Source organism: Symphalangus syndactylus, chromosome 20, assembly GCF_028878055.3.
Source record: "Symphalangus syndactylus isolate Jambi chromosome 20, NHGRI_mSymSyn1-v2.1_pri, whole genome shotgun sequence".
Taxonomy (NCBI): domain Eukaryota; kingdom Metazoa; phylum Chordata; class Mammalia; order Primates; family Hylobatidae; genus Symphalangus; species Symphalangus syndactylus.
This window is the reverse complement of record NC_072442.2, coordinates 39,160,438-39,181,278: the sequence shown is the minus strand read 5'-3', so window position 1 is coordinate 39,181,278 and position 20,841 is coordinate 39,160,438. Positions and strand designations below refer to the sequence as shown.

Here is a 20,841-nt window from a genome sequence, read left to right as displayed (position 1 = left end):
AGTTCAAGACCAGCCTGGGAAATATAGGGAGACTCTGCCAACAAATTTTCTTTTTTTGAGACGGAGTCTCGCTCTGTCGCCCAGGCTGGAGTGCAGTGGCGCGATCTCGGCTCGCTGCAAGCTCCACCTCCCGGGTTCATGCTTTTCTCCTGCCTCAGCCTCCCCAGCAGCTGGGACTACAGGCGCCTGCCACCATGCCCAGCTAATTTTTTGTATTTTTAGTAGAGACAGGGTTTCACTGTGTTAGCCAGGATGGTCTCGATTCCCTGACCTTGTGATCTGCCCGCCTTGGCCTCCCAAAGTGCTGGGATTACAGAAGTAAGCCACCGCGCCCGGGCCAACAAATTTTTAAAAAATTGGCTAGGTGTGGTGGCTTGTGCTTGTAGTCCCAGCTCAGCTACTCAGGAGGCTGAAGGGGGAGGATTGCTTGAGCCCAAGAGATCAAGGCTGCAGTGAGCTATGATCATGCTGATGCACTTCAGTCTGGGTGAGAGAGCAAGACCTTGTCTCAAAAAATAAATTCATAGTAACGCCCCTCCCTCCATCCCTTCCTCCTCTACATTAACCTTGGCATAAAGAGAAGCTGCAGGTAGCCTCTGAGGGGTTTCTACCCTTGGTAGGGACAAGGACTGAGAGGCATCTGACCAGAAGCGGGAGGGAGGGCTGGGTTTAGTTAAGACGAAGGTGTGGGCACCTATTTCTAGATCTTGCCAGGGATTTGGGAAGGGGCAGCCTGCATTGTTTTCTGCATTCCTCTGGGCAAGGACACAATAGGGCCAGGGCACTCTGCCTAGGGACCTGGCTGCATCAAAAGGACCTCCAGTGCCAGGAGAGAGAATCCTTCCTCCTCTGGACGCTGAGTGCTCCATTCAGGGAGACATCGGTTTGTTTGTTGCCCCAGCGCTGAATGCTCCTTGATCTGGGGTCCGTAAGTCCCAGCCCCATAACCCACCGCACCATCCGTGTATAATGGGAGCGGGGAGTGTAAATGCCAGGATCCAGATAGGGCAGTGGGCCAGCCCCCATGCCAAGCCTCTTTGGGGGAGGACGTGCTCTCCCCACCCCAGCCTCGCGCCCACTCTGCCTCCGCTTCCCACTTCCTCCTCCATCTGAGCCTTGCAGCAGCAGCACCTCCTCTCTGGGGCCCAGCCAAGTAGCACTCAGCCCACGGCAGGCAGGCTCACAGCAGCCACAGAGCAGCCTTGCTCCCAGGCACCTGCTCCTCCCCTCTCCCAGCCTCCTCCGGCCCCTCCCTTCCTGTCTTCTGCAACCTGGAGTTTGCACGGAGAGCCCCCTGTCATGTCTGGGGCTCTGTGTTGGGTGCCTGGTTGGTCCAGTTGGTCCGAGTCCCGATGAGCTCTCTGTCACCGTGAGCCAATGTGGCTATCACCTCTGTTAGTCCTTTCTGAGTTCCAAGTCAGTCCAGACCTCTGTGGCCACTGTGGGTTCCATGTCATTCTGGACCAAAACGGGCACCACTTCAGTCTAATCCCCGTGGGCTCTGTGATTTCCTGAAGCAAGATGGGCGCCCTATCATTCAGTCCCACCCCACCAGGCTCCATGTCACCCCAGGCCCTGTGAGCCCTGTGTCAGTGTGGGCTGCTACAGGCTCCCTGACACTTGGGCTGGGTTCTGTGTTGGTTTGGGCCAAGTTGGTGTCCTATAGTTCTAATTCCATGACAGGCTGGACACTGTGGACAGACACCATCTTGATCAGCACCATGGACCTCCCCTTAGGCCGGGCGCCTTTGGGCTTAGCCTCTGAGCCCACTCTGAACTCTTGTGGGTCCTTGTGTTTGCCTGAGCCAAAGGGAGCTCTGTGTTGCTCTAGTTCCTTGTAGTCCCTCGCCACTTGATGGGGGCCAGGAGGCCAGCAAAACTGGCATCACCTGAGTCTTGCTAGTAATGCAGACTCTTAGGCCCCACTCCAGGCCTCCCTAATCGGAATTGCATTTACCAACAAGATCCTAGACGATCCTGGCACATGTGCAAGTTTAAGAAGCACCGTCGTCAAATTCATGCTGACTTGAATCAAGGCAGGAACCTTACTGACCTAATTCCACGTGAGCTCCATGACACCTGGGCCAGTGTGGTGACAAGAGACCCCCCCGCCCCGTGCCCCATGTGAGTGGAGGTGTTCTCCCTCTAGACAACCCCCTTCCTGCCGCACAGGTCTATGCCTCTCCTCTGTCTCCCCTTCTTTTCTTCCACTCGGAGGCCTTGCCTCTAACCAACTTCCTTCTCCAGAACCAATGCCCATTCCCCTGCCCAGCGTGTCTGGCACCCCGTGCACAGAATCCAAGCACAAAGGGCTTTTGTCATCCCCCACTCTGAGCCTGGCTCTGGGGCTCCTCTCGACCCTCCCACCCGGCCAGCCTCCTGCCGCCACCTCAGGCCACTCCAGCTGGAGGCTGCTGCGGTACTTTTCCATCCCTGCTGTTCTCTGCCTTACACACACGTTGCACAGATAGATCCAAAGTCTATATCTATATATACCTCTCACCCCCCCACCCCCGGACGTCGTGCGTCTCGTTTGCCAGGCTGTGGTCGTGCAGTCTGTCGCTCGTTAAGGCTCTGTCTCAGATTTGCATGTTTAATATTTTATCCAGGAAGTGCTTCTGGCTGGGGCTCTGGGAGGTGGTGTGAAGCCGACAGAATGTCAGGCCCCGGAATGGTTGCTCACGGGTGGTAGCGGTGGGACGAGCGTCTGAGGGACTGGGGATGGTGACGCCAGTTCCTGGCTGCTTGTCTGGGCTTCAGCATTGGGGTGGGGTGGCAGGAGGTGGGCTTGGGGAGAACATGTTGGAGATTAGCTCCCCCAGCTGCACGGACAGCTTCCCTTCCTTGGGCCACATGGCTATCGGAAGGAGGGGCCCCGAATTTGAACTTACTTTTTAGGTTCAGCAGCTCCACTAGGTCTTAGTCACTTCCGTGTCCGGGCATTTTCCAGGAGGAAGAAGCCCTTTGACTCCATGGGGAAGTGGCAGTAACTCATCCTCTTCCTGGTTCACCCTGTACCCGGGACAAACCACGTAGGACAACAGAGTGGGAGACAGAAAATGGGCTGCCGCAGTGTGACCTTGGGGAGCCATTGAGCTCCTTTTTTTTTTTTTTTCTGAGACAGAGTCTTGCTTTGTCACCCAGGCTGGAGTGCAGTGGCGCCATCTCAGCTCACTGCAACCTCCACTTCCTGGGTTCAAGCAATTCTCTGCCTCAGCCCCGAGTAGCTGGGATTACAGGCACTCACCACCATGCCCAGCTAATTTTTGTATTTTCAGTAGAGATGGGGTTTCACCATGTTGGCCAGAGTGGTTTCAAACTCCTGACCTCAGGTGATCCACCCGCCTCGGCCTCCCAAAGTACTGGGATTCCACCGCGCCTGGCCAAGGCCAAGCTCTTTTTTTTTTTTTTGAGACGGAGTCTCGCCCTGTCACCCAGGCTGGAGTGCAGTGGCACGATCTCAACTCACTGCAAGCTCCGCCTCCCAGGTTCACGCCATTCTCCTGCTTCAGCCTCCCAAGTAGCTGGGACTACAGGCGCCCGCCACCATGCCTGGCTAATTTTGTTTTTGTACTTTTAGTAGAGACAGGGTTTCACCGTGTTAGCCAGGATGGTCTCGATCTCCTGACCTCATGATCTGCCCGCCTCGGCCTCCCAAAGTGCTGGGATTACAGGTGTGAGCCACTGCGCTTGGCGTTTTTTTTCTTTTTTTCTTTTCTTGATTTTTTTGAGATGGAGTCTCACTCTGTTGCCCAGGCTGGAGTGCAGTGGTGTTAGCTCACTGCAACCTCCACTTCCTGAGTTCAAGTGATTCTCCTGCCTCAGCCTCCCAAGTAGCTGGGATTACAGGCGCGTACCACCACGCCTGGCTAATTTTTGTAGAGATGGGGTTTCATTATGTTGGCCAGGCTGGTCTTGAACTCCTGACCTCAGGTGATCCTCCCACCTCAGCCTCCCAAAATACTGGGATTACAGGCATGAGCCACTGCGCCCAGCGTATTGAGCTCTTTGGGTTCCTGTGGGTGACAGGGGAGGACCACGAGCATCTTTATCCTCCCACCCCCCAGCATGTTAGAGACCTGAGTCAGTGGCAGGCACTACAGAGCACTGAAGAAATCCCTTCTGTTCCCAGATATTTGTAAATAACTCAGCAGGCAGGAGGGGGAAAGGAGGGAGAAAGATGAGGCTCTGGCCCAAGGGCAGATGGAATTATCTGAAGATGGAGAAAGGGAGGAGGGGGGAGCAGACAGACACAGGCCTTTCATTCTGACCCTTGCCAGGCATGAAGTGCCTGATTGTGCTTGTGTCCAGAGGGCTCAGTGGGGCCTGGAGGTCGGAGGGAGAAGGGAGAGCCTGCTCCATGCCCCAGGTCCCTCGGGAACAAGCTCCCCACACAATTCTGCTGCCGTCTGGTGGGGGTCAGACAGAAAAGGATTCTTTTTTTTTTTTTTTTTTTTGAGATGGAGTCTCACTCTGTCACCCAGGCTGGAGTACAGTGGTGCAATCTTGGCTCAATGCAACCTCTGCCTCCCGAGTTCAAGAAATTCTTGTGCCTCAACCTCCTGAGTAGCTGGGATTACAGATGTGCCACCGTGCTGGCTAATTTGTGTGTGTGTGTGTGTGTGTGTGTGTGTGTGTATATATATATATATATATATATATATTTTTTTTTTTTTTTTGTAGAGATGGGGTTTTACCATATTGTTCAGGCTGGTCTTGAACTCCTGACCTCAAGTGATCCACCTGCCTGGGCCTCCCAAAGTGCTGGGATTACAGGTGTGAGCCACGGTGCTAACCCAGAAAGGGCTTCTTAGCAACAGAGGAGGCATGGCCCCAGGTCCCACTCTCCCCACCCCTTGCTGAGTTTCAGGGCCTGGAGGTTTATCTGTGCGGAATTTCTGGAGTCAGCCCTGGTTGGGGCAGGAGCAGACGAAGGGGGTGTGAGTGGGAGGGTATATGTGATTATCTCTCAGCCTGCAAAGGGGAACTCCTCCTACCCCAGACAGTTCCACATTTGCTCCCAGCTGCTTCTCCCCCAGGTGCCAAGTTGGGAAGTTCTTCCCGGCGTCTAGCTTCAGCTCCTTCCACTGCCACTGCAGTGCGATTACTCTCTGTTCTGCTATTTGGGGGCCGGAGGGGAGGCAGTTAGGGATCTTCACGTCCTGGGGTTTGTGCCTGATGTGGAAGCCGGGAGTTCAGTCTCCCTCTCCTGTTCATTCTCTGCCCACATCCATAGAGCAATGAGCCCTTGTGTAAAGGGATGCCCTCCTGCCAGCACCCCACCATCCACCAGTGACAAGGAGTTAGGAGGCTTAAAGAGCCTCCAAACAGCCGACACCACCAAATCCTGCACCGAAGTGCAGGCATTTTATAAGAGGGGGCCCTCTGCTCCTCACAATTCCCTCCATCTAGGTCAGTGGTTTGCGAACGCCTTTCGGGACTTTTTGTACACTTGGGACTTTTTGTTCAAAAGATATCATGCAGAAGCAGAGAGAAACAAAACCAAGAACAGCCAAGCTGCTGTGGGGCCACTGAGGGCTGGGGCAGGGCGACCTACCGGCTCCACTCCTCCAGCCTCCCGGAAGCTCCTCCTCCTCCTCCTACCCCACTACATCCCACGGGGGCTTCTGAGAGGGCCCTGGGGATTCCCAGTGCTTGGCAGGGCACAGTTAGAAAAACACTGATCTGCAAAACTGAGTTCCTTAACTCCTGGCTGCCAATCAAAGGGAATGGGGGCCAGAGTCGATAGGAATATAACCAGCACTCCCACAGGGCCAACTGGATGACAGGGAAAGAGGAGGTAGAGAGATGCTGAAGAGCAGAAAGAGCAGACTGCAGACCTGATGGGCTCTGCAGGCTGGGGCCATTCCATTTGGGGGCAACATTGATTGGTCCTCAAGAATCTCCGGGGTCTGGACGGAATTATAGCACATGCTGGGGTTGGGGGTCAGGTCTGGGCTTCAAGGAAAATAATTACATAATAAATTTGAGAAGAGCGCCTTCCATAGTGGTTAAAATACAAAAATATGGAACAACGTGCATCCTTGAAGTCAAATCCTCAGCCCACTGGGTTTGTTGACTCACCTGAAAAGCTCATAGCCTTAGGGTCTTGAGCAGCAGTTCTTACCTGGGGGGATTTTGCCCTCCCTCCCCACATTTGGCAATGTCTGGGAACATTTTTGGTTGTCACAACTCAGGAGTTGCTAATGGTATCTAATGAGTAGAGCTCAGGGATGCTGCTAAGTATCTTATGATGCTCTGGAAAACCCCCTTCAACAAAGAATTACCCAGCTCCAAATATCAATAGAACTGAGGCTAAGAAAGCCTGGTCTAGACTCTAGACGATACTGGAGTCTTTATTTATTTATTTCCCCAAGTAGAGGGTATGTTCTTAAAAGTTAGAAGTAATGACTTTCCTGCTTGTCTACTGCATCTGCCTGAGCACCTTATGCTCAGCAGGTGCTTTACAAGTATTTGTCAGACAAATGTGAGAATAAAGAACCCGCCTTGACATGGTCAGCAGCACTCCCCTTTCTATCCAGAGCTGGGTTTGGCAGAGGCACATGCTACATCTCAAGTTTAGTTAATAGGTCTTGCAAGGGATCCTGACCCCAGGCAACCCTGGGAGAAAGCTGGGGAGGGCCCTCCCAAAAGTGCCTGAGCTATTGACTCAAAAATACCAGATGCTCATTTCTGATGCAATTTACATCTCGTATGCATACTGCTTTGAATATGATTTGCAAGCTGCTCCTTTAAAGTCAAAAGACACATGGCCGAGCACGGTAGCCCATGCCTGTAATCCCAGCATTTTGGGAAGCTGGGGCAGGTGGATCACCTGAGGCCAGGGGTTTGAGTCCAGCCTGGGCAACATGGCAAAACCACATCTCTATTAAAAATACAAAAATTAGCCAGGGGCGGTGGCAGGAGCCTGTAATCCCAGCTACTCGGGAGGCTGAAGCAGGAGAATCGCTTAAACCCAGGAGGCGGAGGTTGCAGTGAGCCGAGATCGCACTATTGCACTCCAGCCTGGGCAAATAAGAGCGAGACTCCGTCTCAAAAAAAAAAAAAAAAAAAAAAAAAAAAAAATTAGCCCAGTGTGGTGGCACGCACCTGTAGTCCCAGCTACTCTGGAGGCTGAGGCATGAGAATTGCTTGAACCCGGGATGCAGAGGTTGCAATGAACCAAGATTGTGTCACTGCACTCTAGCCTGGGTGACAGAGCAAGACTCTGTCACAAAATAAAAAAAAAAAAAAAAGGAAGAAAGACACGGTCTCCTGGCCTTATCTTGCTTTTTCCCACTTCTATAGGGACCTCTGTCTGACCCCACCCCTCTTTCTTGGCTCACTCTCTGGTGAACACCCATCTGTTGGGCCCATATTCACTTAGGTTCCCCAGAGCCTGGCACAAAAAACAGGAAACCCGTGGATGGTGAGATGCAGAAAAACAGGCAGGCCCCTTGAATTCCAGCTGCCCTCTGTGGTCACGATCACGGTTTTTGGCTGAGTTTCAACCCAGCTTCTGCCATTCCACAAACAGTGTGATCTTTTTTTTTTTTTGAGATGGAATCTCGCTGTCACCCAGGCTGGAGTGCAGTGGCACGATCTCGGCTCACTACAAGCTCCGCCTTCTGGGTTCACGCCATTCTCCTGCCTCAGCCTCTTGAGTAGCTGGGACTACAGGAGCCTGCCACCACGCCCGGCTAATTTTTTGTATTTTTTTTAGTAGAGATGGGGTCTCACCGTGTTAGCCAGGATGGTCTCAATCTCCTGACCTCGTGATCCGCCCATCTTGGCCTCCCAAAGTGCTGGGATTACAGGCGTGAGCCACTGCGCCCAGCCACAAACAGTATGATCTTGAGCTAGTGAGTTAATCTCTTTGTCCCTCAGTCCCCTCATCTGTGAAAGAGGGATAATAATATTTACTTCATGGAATTCCTGTGATGATTCAATAAGAAAATCTATTAAAATGGCAGGTTTTTGGTAATTTGGTAGGCGCTCAAGGAGTGGTAACTGATGTGCTTATTGTTATTATTTTGAGACGGAGTCTCGCTCTGTCTCCCAGACTGGAGTGCGGTGGCTCCAATATCTGACTAATCCTGAAACAGAAGACAGAGATGAAGAGAGCAGGAAACTGACTTTTAATTTAAAAAAAATTTTTTTAAAGACAGGGTCTTTCTCCCAGGCAGGAGAACAGTGGTGCGATCATGGGTCACCACACAGCCTTGAACTGCTGGGCTCAAGTGATCTTCCTGCCTCAGCCTCCCCAGTAGTTGGGACTATAGGCACACGCCACCGCCACATCCAGCTGATGTTTTAAATTATTTATTTTTGTAGTGACAGGATCTCGATGTGTTGTCCAGGCTGGTCTTGAACTCCTGGCTCCAAGTGATCCTTCCACCTTGGCCTCCCAAAGTGCTTGGATTACAGAGTGAGCTACAGTACCCAGTTGGAAATTGACAATCAATTTTTTAAAAATTTCACATCCAACCTGAGCAACATGGCAAAACCCCATCTCTATCAAAAAATACAAAAATTAGTTGGGTGTGGTGGCACATGTGCCTGTAGTCCCACATGCTTGGGAGGCTGTGGTGGGCAGATTGCTTGAGCCTGAGAGGTCAGGAAGTTAAGGATGCAGTGAGCCGAGATCGCACCACTGCACTCCAGCCTGGGCAGCAGAGCACGACTCTGTCTAAAAAAAAAAAAAAAAAAAAAAAAAAAGATTCACAGAATTGTAGGACATCAATCTCCAAAATGAATGAGCTGAGCTTCTGCTTCTGTCTAAGATGGAGTAACAGGGAATTGATTTATCCTCCCACTAGAAACAACTAAAAAATCCAGACAGAATATTCAGAACAATGGGGTTCAGATACTGGACATCAGGCAGCACAGCCCAGTGATCCCTGACAGAAGAGAAACAAAGCTCCTACAATTGTTCAAACCTATTACCTGGAGTGAGTTTCCAGTCACAGTACAGGGCGGAGTAACTCAGGCAGAGTCTGATGGTCTACCTGAGTTGAGGAGGTTAAGCTGGCAGACAAGAGAGGCCCAGGAGTTCACTGGGTAAGGTATTAGAAAAGAGTTCTGCACAGAGGACTAGGCGCAGTGGCTCACACCTGCAATCCCAGCCTTTGGGAGGCCAAGGCGGGTGGATCACCTGAGGTCAGGAGTTCGAGAACAACCTGGCCAACATGGTGAAACCCCACCTCTACTAAAACTACAAAAAATTAGCCGGGCATGGTGGCAGTTGCCTGTAATCCCAGCTACTTGAGAGGCTGAGGCAGGAGAGTCGCTTGAACCTGGGAGGCGGAGGTTTTGGTGAGCCGAGATCGTGCCATTGCATTCCAGCCTGAGCAACAAGAGTGACACTCTGTCTTAAAAAAAAAAAAAGTGCCGGACAGAGAAAGAGAATGCTGAAAATTTGCAGGGGATCCCACTTGAGTCTTCAGCCGAGTACTAATCAGTGCATGTGTGTGAGGAAACCGCTTGAGGCCAGGTCAAGACCACCCAACGGAGGAGAGAGAATGATTCCCAGACCCACACAAGGCCGGGAATTGGTTATGGTCCTGCTAGCAGAGAGACAAGACATTATAACTAACAGGGCATCAGATAGTACTCAGAAGGGTATTGACTCAGTAATGGGGCAAAATTAGCCCTAGACTAAAGTCTGTTCTGGTCCCGCCTAACAAAGCTTAAAAATAGCCTCGGGCCGGGCGCGGTGGCTCACGCCTGTAATCCCAGCATTTTGGGCGGCCGAGGCAGGCAGATCACGAGGTCAGGAGATCGAGACCATCCTGGCTAGCACGGTGAAACCCCGTCTCTACTAAAAATAGAAAAAATTAGCCAGGCATGGTGGCGGGCACCTGTAGTCCCAACTACTCGGGAGGCTGAGGCGGGAGAATGGCGTGAACCCGGGAGACGGAGCTTGCAGTGAGCTGAGATCGCGCCACTGCACTCCAGCCTGGGCAACAGAGCGAGACTCCACCTCAAAAAAAAAAAAAAAAAAAAATAGCCTCAAAGGGACCAAACTTTTGCAAAGTAACTTCGCTTCATCCCAGAACAAAGCTCAGAAATTTTTATTAGAAAATAAATATAAGCCACGCATGGTGGCTCACACCTGTAATTCCAGCACTTCGTGGGGCTGAGGCAGGTGGATCACGAGGTCAGGAGTTCGAGACCAGCCTGGCCAACATGGTAAAACCCCACCTCTACTAAAAACACAAAAAATTAGCCAGGTATGGTGGCAGGTGCCTGTAATTCCAGCTGCTCAGGAGGCTGAGGCAGGAGAATCGCTTGAACCCGGGAGGCAGAGATTGCAGTGAGCTGAGACCATGCCACTGCACTCTAGCCTAGGCAATAGAGCAAGACTCTATCTCAAAATAAATAAATAAATAATCAACCAATCAATCAATAATCAATCTAGGCCAGGCACAGTGGTTCACACCTGTAATCCCAGCACTTCAGGGGCCTGAGGCAGGTGGATCACTTGAGCTCAGGAGTTTAAGACCAGCCTGGCAAATATGGCGAAACCCCGTCTCTACTAAAAATACAAAAATTAGCCAGGCATGGTGGCGCATGCCTGTAATTCCAACTACTCAGGAGGCTGAGGCAAGAGGATCACCTGAACCCAGGAGGCAGAGGTAGCAGTGAGCTGAGATTGAGCCACTATACTCCAGCCTGGGGGACAGAGTGACACTGTGTCTCAAAAAAAAAAAAAGAGCCAGGTACGGTGGCTCACACCTGTAATCTCAGCACTCTGGGAGGTCACGGTGGGCAGATCACCTGAGGTCAGGGGTTCGAAATCAGCCTGGCCAACACGGTGAAACCCCGTCTCTACTAAAAATACAAAAATTAGCTGGGCATGGTGGTAGGCGCCTATAATCCCAGCTACTCGGGAGGCTGAGGCGACAGAATCACTTGAGCCCTGGAGGCGGAGTTTGTAGTGAGCAGAGATGGTGCCACTGCACTCCAGTCTGGGTGACACAGCAAGACTTCATCTCAAAAAACAAAACAAAACCAAACAAAAAAAACAGCAAGATGGTAGATTTTAAATAAACAGTTTAATGATACTTAATAAATTTATACAGTTGTGCAACCAAGATGGTAGATTTAAACTCAATCAGATCAATAAGTAAAATAGATATACATAATCTAGACAACCCAATTAAAAGGCAGATGAAAAAGCAACACCCATCTATATGCTATCTACAAGAAGCCAGCTTTAAAAATAAAGACACAAGGCCGGGCACAGTGTCTCATGCCTGAAATCCCAGTAGTTTGGAAGGCTGAGGCAGGCAGATTGCTTGAGCCCAGGAGTTCAAGACCAGCCTGGGCAACATGGTGAAAAGCCATCTCTACTAAAAATACAAAAAAATCAGCCAGGAGTGGTGGCATGTTCCGATAGTACCAGCTACTCAGGAAACTGAGTATTGGAATTTGAGGTTGCAGTGAGCCAAGATCATTCCACTGAACTCTAGCTTGGGTGATGTGAGTGAGACCCTATCTCAAAAAAAAAAAAAAAAAGAAAAAAGAAAAAAGGCACAAAGAGGTAGAAAGTACAAGAATATACTAATACTAATCAAAAGAATGCTGGAGGCCGGGGTGCAGTGGCTCACGCCTGTAATCCCAGCACTTTGGGAGGCCAAGGCTGGTGGATCACCTGAGGTCGGGAGTTCGAGACCAGTCTGACTAACATGGAGAAACCCCGTCTCTACTAAAAATACAAAATTAGCCGGGCATGGTGGCACATGCCTGTAATTCCAGTTACTCAGGAGGCAGAGGCAGGAGAATCGCTTGAACTCAGGAGGTGGAGGTTGCGGTGAGCCGAGATCAGGGCAACAAGAGTGAAACTCTGTCTCAAAAAAAAAAAAAAGAATGCGGGAGTGGCTATGTTAATAGAGGATAGGCCATGCCAAAATGAATTTAAAGGACTCTTATCTTGTTTAGGTATAACATGCATAAGCAAAGGACACAAATCTTACGTAATAGCTTAATAAATTTTCCCATAGGTATATGATATAACCATTCCCAGATTCACAATGCAGAACATTTTTTTTTTTCTTCTTTTTTGCTCTGTCACCCAGGCTGGAGTGCAGTGGCGTGATCTTGGCTCATTGCAACCTCTGCCTCCTGGGTTCAAGCAATTCTCCTGCCTCAGCCTCCTGAGTAGCTGGGATTACAGGTGTGCACCACCACACCCAGCTAATTTTTTGTATTTTTAGTAGAGATGGGGTTTTGCCATGTTGGCCAGGCTGGTCTTGAACTCTTGACCTCAGTTGATCTTCTCACCTCAGCCTCCCAAAGTGTTGGGATTACAGGCGTGAGCCACCGCACCTGACCTAATGTTTGTATTTTTAGTAGAGTTGGGGTATTGCCATGTTGGCCAGGCTTGTCTGGAACTCCTGGGCTCAAGCGATCCGCCAGCCTCGGCCTCACAAAATGCTGGGATTATAGGCGTGAGCCACCCCACCCAGCACAGAACATTTTCCATCTCCAGAAGGCACCCCCATCCCAAACCTGTCCCTACAGGTAACTGTTTCTGTCTTCTATTAACATAGGGTTCTGTTGTTATGTCTCGCTCTGTAGCCCAGGCTGGAGTGCAGTGGCATGATCTCGGCTCACTGCAATCTCCGCCTCCTGGGTTCAAGTGATTCTCCTGCCTTAGCCTCCCAAGTAGCTGGAATTACAGGTGTGCACCACCATGCCTGGCCAAGTTCTATATTTTTAGTAGGGACGAAATTTCACCATGTTGGCCAGGCTGGCCTCAGCTTCCCAAGTGCTGGGATTAGGGCGTGAGCCACTGCACCTGGCCCACCATAGTTTTGTTTTGCTTGTTTGTGGGTTTTTTTTCTTTCTTTTTTTTTTTGCCTGTTATTGAACTTCATAGAAATGGAATTATTATATAGTACATACTCTTTTATATCGGGTTTCTTTTACTCAACAATTATGTCTGTAAGATTCATCCATATTGTTGAATATATTATTATTATTTTGAGACAAGGTCTCACTCTGTTGCCCAGGTTGGAGTGCAGTGGTGATGGCAGCTCACTGCAGCCTCGACCTTCCAGACTCAAGCAATCCTCCCACCTCAGCTGCCTGAGTAGCTGGGACTAGCTAATTTATGTATTTTTTTGGGTACAGACCAGGTTGCAGTTTTGTCATGTTGCCCAGGCTGCTCTCGAACTCCTGGGCTCAAGTGATTGCTCTACCTCAGCCTCCAGAGTAGCTGGAACCATAGGCATGTGCCACCACGCCCAGCTAATTTTTTTTTGGTAGTGATGGCTTCACAGTATATTGTCCAGGCTTGTCTCCAACTCCTGGGCTCAAGCAAACCTGCCGCCTCTGCCTCCCAAAGTGCTGGGATTACAGGCATGAGCCACTGTGCCTGGCCCATTTTCAATGCTGTATGGAATTCCATTGTGTGACTATAACACAATGGAATTACTTATCTATTGTACTATTGATGGACTTCAGGTTTGTTCTAGTTTTTGTCTATACATGATTTTTGCTGGAAATACATGTTTATGTTTCTTGTGTACTTACCTTAGAGTTGCTAGATAATAAGGTAAGCTTATGTTTATCTTTCACAGAAGTTGTCAAAGAGTTTTCCAGAAGAATGATACCAATTTACACTCCCACCATAAATTTTCAGTTTTTCAAATTTTAGCCATACTTATCAATGTGCAGAATAGGTATCTCACTGTGGCTGTAATTTGCATTTTCCTGATGCCTGGTGATTTGAGTACTTACGTATTTGTTGGGTATTTGGATATCTCTTTTGTGAAATGTGTTCAACTGTTTTGCCTATTTTTAAAAAATTAGATTGTTTTACTTTTAAAAATTAGTTAATAGGAGTTGTTTATGTATTCTGTGGTTTAATTTTTCATCTTTATGGTATCTTTTGATGAGCAGAGGTTGTTTATTTTAACGAAGTCAAATATATCAATCTTTACTTTATGATTAATGCTTACTGTGTCCTGATCAAGAAATCTTTGCCTACCCCAAGGCCATAAAAATATCCTTCCTTAATTTTTCTAGAAGGTTTGTTGTTTTTATCTCTCGCACTGAAGTGTATTATACATCTGAAATTAACCTGAGTGTAGGCTCGAAATGGGAGAGCCAAGACTCAATTTTTTCTATGTGGCTAGCCAATTCCTCTAACACTGTTTATTGGAAAGATCATTTCCCCACTGAATTGCAGTCGGGTCTTTGATGTAAATTAGGTGACGATGTATCTGTAGGTCTGTTTCTGCATTCTATTCTGTACCAGTGGTAGTCTATTTCCCCTTTCTTGTGCAAACTACTTATTCTTATTTTTATTTTTATTTTGAGACGGAGCCTGCTCTGTCATCCAGGCTGGAGTACAGTGGATCTCCAATCTCGGCTCACTGCAACCTCTGTCTTCTGGGTTCAAGCAATTCTCCTGCCTCAGTCTCTCAAGTAGCTGGGATTACAGGTGCGTGCCACCATGCCCGGGTAATTTTTGTATTTTCAGTAGAGATGGGGTTTCACCACATTGGCAGGCTGGTCTCAAACTCCTGACCTTGGTGATCCTCCCGCCTTGGCCTCCCAAAGTGCTAGGATTAGAGGCATGAGCCACCGTGCCTGGCTGCTAACTACTTATTATTTCTAATAGTTTATCCGCAGATTCTGTTGGATTTTCTTTCTTTTTTTTTTTTTATTTGAGACGGAGTTTTGCTCTGTCGCCCAGGCTGGAGTGCAGTGGCGCAATCTCGGCTCACTGCAAGCTCCGCCTCCCGGGTTCACGCCATTCTCCTGCCTCAGCCTCTCCCAGTAGCTGGGACTACAGGCGCCCGCCACCACGCCCGGCTAATTTTTTTGTATTTTTAGTAGAGACGGGGTTTCACCGTGGTCTCGATCTCCTGACCTCGTGATCCGCCCGCCTCGGCCTCCCAAAGTGCTGGGATTACAAGCGTGAGCCACCGCACCCGGCCCTTTTTTTTTTTTTTTTTTTGAGACGGGGTCTCGCTCTGTCACCCAGGCTGGAGTGCAGTGGTGCCATCTCAGCTCACTGCAAGCTCCGCCTCCCGTGTTGACGCCATTCTCCTGCCTCAGCCTCCTGAGTAGCTGGGACTACAGGCGCCCGCCACCATGCCCCGCTAATTTTTTGTATTTTCGGTAGAGACAAGGTTTTACCGTGTTAGCCAGGATGGTCTTGATCTCCTGACCTCAGGTGATCCACCTGCCTCAGCCTCCCAAAGTGCTGGGATTACAGGTGTGAGCCACCGCACCTGGCAGGATTTTCTATATACAAAATCATGTTGTCTAAATAATTATAGTTTTGTTTTTTCCTTTCCTGTCTTCATATCCTTTTCTTGCCTAATTGCACTGGTTAAAACCAATATGATGTTGAATAAAAGTGGTGAAAGTGGACTTTCTTGTCTTATTCCCAAACTCAGAGAACATTCAGTATTTTATTATTAAGTATGATGCTAACTATAATTTTTCTTAAACAATTGTTTTATATGTATAGATATATAATTGATATATAATTGATGTGCTACTTATATATGATTCAATTTTTTATTGATGTCTAATTTACGTACAATAAAATGTACAGATTTTCCAGTAAATGGCTTTTACAAACCCACTACCCCAACTAATACAGCAAACTTTTTCATCACCCTAGTAAATTCCCTCATGCCTCTTTCCAGGAAATCTCCAGAGGCAACCACTCTTCTTATTTCTATTCCATAGATTAATTTTTCCCTATTCTAGAACTTCATATAAATGAAATTATTCAATATGTACTCTTTTGTGTCTGGCTTTTTAAAAAAACTAATCATAAGACTTTTGCAATTTATTATGTTCTTGCATGCATCTGTAGTTAGTTCCTTTTTTATTGGTGAGTGGTTTCCCATGAATATATTACAACTTATTTATTCAATCACGTGTTGATGGACATTTGGGTTGTTTCCAGTTTGAGCTTATTATGAATATAAATGCTATAAACATTCTTGTCCAGGCGTGGTGGCTCACACCTGTAATCCCAACACTTTGGGAGGCCAAAGAGGGCGGATCACCTGAGGTAAGGAGTTCGAGACCAGCCTGGCCAGCATGGTGAAACCCGTCTCTACTAAAAATACAAAAATTAGCCGGGTGGGATGGTGGGCGCTGGTAATCCCAGCTACTTGGGAGGCTGAGGCGAGAAAATGGCTTGAACCCAGGAGGCAGAGGCTACAGTGAGCTGAGATCGCACCACTGCACTCCAGCCTGGGCGACAGAGTGAGACTCTGACTCAAAAAAAAAAAAAAAAAACAGCAACAACAAAAAACCCAAAAACATTCTATACAAGTCTTTGTGTGGACTTGTGTTTTCATTTCTCTTGGGTAAAACCTAAGAGTGGAATTGTTGAGTCATAGGGTAGGTGCATCTTCATTGCCAAACTGTTTTTCAAAGTGGTTGTAGGTTGTACTATTTTATAATCCATGTCAGACAGTTCTGGTTGTCCACATCTTCTCAACATGTAGTAGTATTTTCAGACTTTAATTTTAACCATTCTGATGAGCCTGTTGTTGTTTTAGTTATTATTATTATTGTTATATAATAATATATATTATTTTTTGAGGCGGAGTCTTGCTCTGTCGCCCAGGCTGGAATGCAGTGGCACGATCTCGGCTCACTGCAACCTCCACCTCTCAGGTTCAAGCGATTCTCCTGCCTCAGCCTCCCGAGTAGCTGGGATTACAGGCACGTGCCACCATGCCCAGCTAATTTTTGTAGTTTTAGTAGAGACTGGGTTTCACCATGTTGTCCAGGCTGGTCTTGAACTCCTGACCTCAAGTGATCTGCCTGCCTTGGCCTCCCAAAGTGCTGGGATTACAGGCGTGAGCCACTGCACCTGGCCTCAAATATCTTCTTTTGTGAAATGTCTCTTCAAGTCTTTTTAAAAATTAATTAATTTTTTTTGAGACAGGGTCTTCTTGCTCTGTCGCCAAGGCTGGAGTGCAGTGGCACAATCATGGCTTAATGCAGCCTTCACTCCTGGGCCCTAGACGTCCTCCCATCTTAGCCTCCCAAGTAGCTGGGACCACATGCTTGCGCCACCACACCTGGCTAATTTTTTTATTTTTTGTAGAGATGGGGTTCTGCCATGTTGCCCAGGCTGGTCTCGAACTCCTGGGCTCAAGCAATCCTCCCACCTCGGCTTCACAAAGTGCTGGGATTACAGACATGAGCCACTGCACTCTGCCAAGTCTTTTGCCTTTTTAAAAAATTGGATTGTTTGTTTATTATTGAGTTGTGGAAGTTCTTCATTTCTTCTGTATATAAGTCCTGTATCACATATATGAGGTGATTATTTTCTCTCATTCGGTGTCTTACCTTTTCATTTTATAAAAGTATTATCTGATGAATGGAATTTTTAATTTTAAGGAAGTCCAATTGATCATTTTTTTCTTTTATGGTTGGTACATTTTTGTCCTAAGAAATCTTTGCCTACTCCAAGGCTGAAAATCTTATGTTTTCTTCCAGGAGATTTATAGTTTCAGCTTTTTACATTTAGGTCCATGATCTACCTTGAACTGATCTTTGTGAACGGTGTAAGGTGAGAGTTGAAGTCTCTCCACTTGTCATTTCCCCACTGAAGTACCTTGACTCTTTTGTCAAAAATGAATTATTACATATGTGGGTTTGTTTATGAACACGCTTTTCCACTGATCTATTTGTCTCTCCTATACCAATACTATGTTATCTTGATTATTATAGCTTTGTAGTAAGTCTTAAAATCCAATAGTGTAAGTTTTTCAAGTTTGTTCTTCTTTTTCAAAATTGTTTTGTCTATTCTAGGTCTTCTGTATTTCCATATAAATGATGGAATCAGCTTGTCCATTTCTATTTTAAAAACCTGCTGAGATTTTGATTGTGATGGCATTGAATCTATAGATCAATATGGAGAGACATGACATCTTAACAATATCGAGTCTATTCTATGAACATGATGTATCTCTCTATGTATTTGTCTTTTATTTCTTCAAGCAACATTTTTGTATTTCTATAATAGAGGTCTTGCATATCTTTCATAAAATTATTAGTGTCTTATGTTTTTTGATATTATTGCCAATGGTGTTTCTAAAATTTGATTTTTCAACTATTTGTTGCTGATAGAAATGCAATTGACTTTTTGGTGTGTTGACAGTATTGTTGCTAATTTCACTCACTGATTGTAATATAATAGTTTTTGCAGATTCTTCAGGATTTTCTATGTATATAACCTTGTTGTACAAAGACGGACTTACTTCTTTTTCAGTCTTTATGCTCGTAAGTTGTTTTATTTCTTTATTGAGCTAGCTAGGATAATGTTGAATAGAAGAAATGAGAATAGACATTTATTTGTTTCTAGTATTAGCAGCAAAGCTCTCAATATTGTACCATTAAATATGAGGTCATTTGTGGGTTTGTTTGTTTTTTTTTGAGATACCGTCTATCAAATTGAGGAAAGTGCTTTTTATTCTAGTTTTCAAAAATCATGAATAATGATTAAATTTTGCCAAATGCTTTTTCTGCATCTATTGAAGTGGTTGTCTAGATTTTTTACTTTATTTTGTTAATATGATTAGTTACATTTTTTGGTATATTAAACTTACTTTGCCTTACCGGACAAAACTGCATTTGGTCATTATTCTGAGTTATCTTTTTTAAAAATGTATACTGGCTGGGCACAGTGGCTCACACCTGTAATCCAAGCACTTTGAGAGGTCAAGGTAGGTGGATCACTTGAGCTCAGGAGTTCGAGACCACCCTGGACAACATAGTGAGACCTCGTCTCTGCAAAAAATACAAAAATTAGCCAAGGTTGGAGGATTGCTTGAGCCCAGGAGTTTGAGACAAGCCTGGGCAACATAGAGAGACACCGTCTCTCTAAAAATAAAAAATTACCTTCTTTTCCGAGAAAACACCAAATGGCAGATGACGCCGGTGCAGTGGGGAGGCCTGGAGGCCCTGGTGGCCCTGGGTTGGGGAACCGTGGTGGCTTCCGCGGAGGTTTCGGCAGTGGCATCCGGGGCCGGGGTAGCGGCCGTGGATGGGGCCGGGCCGAGGCCACGGAGCTCGCGGAGGCAAGGCCGAGGATAAGGAGTGGATGCCCGTCACCAAGTTGGGCCGCTTGGTCAAGGACATGAAGATCAAGTCCCTGGAGGAGATCTATCTCTTCTCCCTGCCCATTAAGGAATCAGAGATCATTGACTTTTTCCTGGGGGCCTCTCTCAAGGATGAGGTTTTGAAGATTATGCCAGTGCAGAAGCAGACCTGTGCCGGCCAGCGCACCAGGTTCAAGGCGTTTGTTGCTATCGGGGACTACAGTGGCCACATCGGTCTGGGTGTTAAGTGCTCCAAGGAGGTGGCCACCGCCATCTGTGGGGCCATCATCCTGGCCAAGCTCTCCATTGTCCCCGTGCGCAGAGGCTACTGGGGGAACAAGATCGGCAAGCCCCACACCGTCCCTTGCAAGGTGACAGGCCGCTGCGGCTCTGTGCTGGGGCGCCTCATCCCTGCACCCAGGGGCACTGGCATCGTCTCCACACCTGTGCCTAAGAAGCTGCTCATGATGGCTGGTATCGATGACTGCTACACCTCAGCCCCGGGCTGCACTGCCACCCTGGGCAACTTCGCCAAGGCCACCTTTGGTGCCATTTTCTAAGACCTACAGCTACCTGACCCCTGACCTCTGGAAGGAGACTGTATTTACCAAGTCTCCCTATCAGGAATTCACTGACCACCTCGTCAAGACCCACACCAGAGTCTCCGTGCAGCGGACCCAGGCTCCAGCTGTGGCTACAACATAGGGTTTTTATATAAGAAAAATAAAGTGAATTAAGCGTGAAACAAAAAAATAAATAAATAAAAAATAAAAAATAAATAAAAAATTAGCCAGATGTGGTGACATACTTGTATAGTCCCAGCTACTTGGGAAGCTGAAGTGGGAGGATTACCTGAGCCCAGGAGGTCGAGGCTGCAGTGAGGGGTGATGGCACCATTGCACTCCAGCCTGAGTAATACAGTGAGACCCTGCCTCCAAAATAATAATAACAATTTAAAAAACTTCAAAATAAAAAGTTAAAAATAAATGTATTACTGAATTTGGTTTGAGATATATATATATGTACATATATATATACATATATATATATATATATATATATATTTTTTTTTTTTTTTTTTAGATGGAGTTTTTGCTCTTGTTGCCCAGGCTTGAGTGCAATGGCACCATCTCGGCTCACCACGACTTCTGCCTCCCGGGTTCAAGCGATTCTCCTGCTTCAGCCTCCCTAGTAGCTACAATTACAGGCATGCACTACCACGTCCAGCTAATTTTGTATTTCTGGTAGAGACAGGGTTTCTCCATATTGGTCCGGCTGGTCTCAAATTCCTGACCTCAGGTGATCCGCCCGCCTCGGCCTCCCAAAGTGTTGGGATTACAGGCGTGAGCCACCGCGCCTGGCTTTGTTGTTGTCTTTTTTTGTGTGTGTGACAGAGTCTTGCTCTGTTGCCCAGGCTGGAGTACAGTGGTGTGATCTTGGCTCACTGCAACCTCCACCTCCTGGGTTGAAGGAATTCTCCTGCCTCGGCCTCCCTAGTAGCTGGGATTACAGGTGCCCACCACCACACCCGACTAATTTTTATATTTTAGAAGAGATGGGGTTTCACCATGTTGGCCAGGCTGGTCTTGAACTCCTGACCTCAAGCAATCCATCCACCTTGGCCTCCTAAAATGCTGTCATTCAGTTCAAAATACTTTATAACTCCCAAGGTGATTTCTTCTTTGACCCCCATGGCCTATTTAGAGGCTTATTAATTAATTTCTGAATATTTGGGGAGAATTCTCTA

The 20,841-nt window shown here is 47.4% G+C and overlaps 1 pseudogene; it reads left to right on the top strand.

Annotated features, from left to right (window-relative positions):
• Positions 1-18,917: 18,917 nt before the first annotated feature.
• LOC129470698 (small ribosomal subunit protein uS5-like) lies at positions 18,918-19,880 on the top strand (annotated as a pseudogene).
• Positions 19,881-20,841: the final 961 nt, after the last annotated feature.